The sequence below is a fragment of the Juglans regia genome, chromosome 11 (genome assembly GCF_001411555.2).
Source record: "Juglans regia cultivar Chandler chromosome 11, Walnut 2.0, whole genome shotgun sequence".
Lineage (NCBI taxonomy): Eukaryota > Viridiplantae > Streptophyta > Magnoliopsida > Fagales > Juglandaceae > Juglans > Juglans regia.
Genome location: NC_049911.1, coordinates 1,555,656 through 1,558,395, shown reverse-complemented (window position 1 = coordinate 1,558,395; position 2,740 = coordinate 1,555,656).

The window sequence follows — 2,740 nt, the reverse complement described above, 5'->3', positions numbered from 1 at the left end:
CTCTTTGTGGAAAAAGAGAAGCCCGTGCTACGAGTCGTTTAAGAGAAAAGACATAATCTTTTTAGTATTTTATTTGAATACTATTTTTTTAATATATTAATGCATCATGTTTTACTTTATAATAAATCACAAATGATTCATCGAGGCTATAATTGCTACAATTTTGAAATGTAATGTAATTTCAAAAAGTTTCAAGTTATTTTGATGCTCTCTAGTAGGGCTGCACCAAAAAAAAAAAAAACGACCCGACCCGTTTTACCGAATTAACCCGACCTAAAAAGCCGACACGTTTGCGGTTAAAATCGAAAACGAATATTACCCGTTACTCTATTTTAACCGATTTCCATTTCAGAACGTACGTACGTGTGGAACTCAAATAGAAAAGTACTTTTAAACTGAAAATTAATGCTAGTTTCGGTGAGTGTCCTTCTAACAATATTATAATATTGCATTTGATTTATATTATTATATTGAACTATACCTTTTAAGATTTTTAGAGTATTCTTATTGGATTTTTTATAACCTCTTTTTTCCTACAAAAAGTGAGTCTCTCTCTACTATCTCTAGTCTCGTGAGTTTCTCTCTCTACTGCATAAACACCTTCAGTCAACTACCACTCTCCGGCTCTCTCTCCCTCTCGAAACACAGCCGGACTTGTTTTATGAAATTAGTTATGTTTCTCTATGTTTCTATACGCATTTTAGGAAGGAAAGTTTCAAGAATGAAACAAAGCACTCTTCAAGTTGGCGATCGAGAATCAAGAAACCACCATCTGGGAAATCAAGCCCAAGAACAAGAGAATCATGGTACAATAACCATCTTCCATGTTTCTTTCATTTTGTGTCAGAGTCTTTCTTATTTTGTTTTTCTGAATTTTTCTTTTGGGTCTAGTCAATGTGCTCTTTTTTTTCAATGCTAATATCATATTTGGCATCGATCCGGGTTCCATCCAGTTTTGATTTTAAGATGATTATCTATAGATTTGATTGTGATTTGGAACTGTGTTAGTGAGAGAAATCTCCCTAAATAATAAAAATTTTAAATTTTTAAAAAAAAATCGAGTAATCGGTTAATGGGCTATCAGCATGAAACAGTTTCGGGACGTGTTAGAAATTGATTTTTCGGGTCGGGTCAGGGTTTAGCCTTCAACACGACGTCGTCTCACTCCTGTGAGCTTGAAGAGCTGAAACTTTCCTCCTCCTTTCTCATTCCTCATGAGAGACTGCTCCCCTTTTCTCCCGAGACTGAACTCCCCCTTCCCTTCCTCCTGAGCTTCATCGTCCGTCCCTAGTATTGAGCCCTTGTGCATCGTCCACTTCCTTTGTGCCAATGGGTATAAGCGTTGTCCCTCTCATAGGTAAACAAAATAACAAATTAAAACGTCAGCGTTTGAATTTCTTATGCCCTAACCTTCATCCCCATCATTGTGAGCCTTACAGAGGTCATTTCGTAAGAGAGGTTTATGCTTACATTTTCATGCTGATAGAGGTTTATCCCCATTCTCATTGACTCACATTTGTTTATGCTTTACAGAGGTTCCTTCATCTCCTTCATGCGTCGTCCCTTTCCTGAGCTGTAGAGGTCTATTAATTATTTTTTGTTCACTCTCTGTTTTAGTTTTCTCTATCAATTTCTTTTGTTAGTTTTACGTTTTCTCTAATTTACTCTTTTTCAGCCCCAAATTTTGTTGGAGGAAAGTGCATAAATGAGACTGATCACATAACAAGGCAATCAGGAATAAAATCTAAAGCAGTAGTCTTTGTTAATTGAGTTGTTCCTTTAAACTTGTACTTTGTAATATATTTGGCATTTTTGTTAAGTAACATATATGTGCATATAAACATCTTTGTTAAGTAATAATAGGTACAAGTCACAAATAGATAAATCTTGTACAAGTTATTTGTAAAAAAATGGATCCTACTAATAAAAAATATTTTTATTTTTTTAAGGTGAGATCTATTTTTTTACAAATTAAGAATAGGGCATGATTTGTCTATTTGAAATTTATACAAATCATTTCTCTAAAAAAAATTTGTAAGAAAATTCACTTGGCTTACTATGTCTTTTGAGCTATTAGGTTACGTGTGGATATTGAAATGAGTTGAGTTAAGTTATAAATAGTAGTATTTTGTGAGTTCTATTGAGATGCGTTTAACTTTTTTAGGTTGAAATGTATTATTATATGAATCAGGTTGAGTTGAGTTTAACTTTTTTTATGAGAAGTTAAAAAGGTAATGGATCCCATTAATAATTAATTTGAGATGAATTGAATTTGATTCAACAACCAAACACAACCTTAAGGTTGTAGGCTTCACTTTTGGGCCTTACTATATACTTCCCTTAGATAAACTTCGATTCAGATCGTAGCCCACGACGGAGCAAAAATTGGTTCATATACTTAAGAATTACACAAGTATTTCGATGTCATCATACACAAGAAAGAATTGGTTCAAGAAGTATTGATTTTTACACAATAATTAGTACGATAAATATTGATCAGAGATTCAGAGGCATCCATTTCATTAATAAAAAAAAAAGTAAATATCATATCCGTAACTCTTTTAAAATCTAAAGCTTTCATGATAACATTTATATATGTAAGATTGAAATATTCAGATCAAGAAAATTTTACATTTTTATGAGGTGGCACTATCATATTAATTGATTTTAAAAGAGTTGCATGTATTTCATATATATATATATATATATATATATTCCCCTTTTAAATTAATTGAGAAAT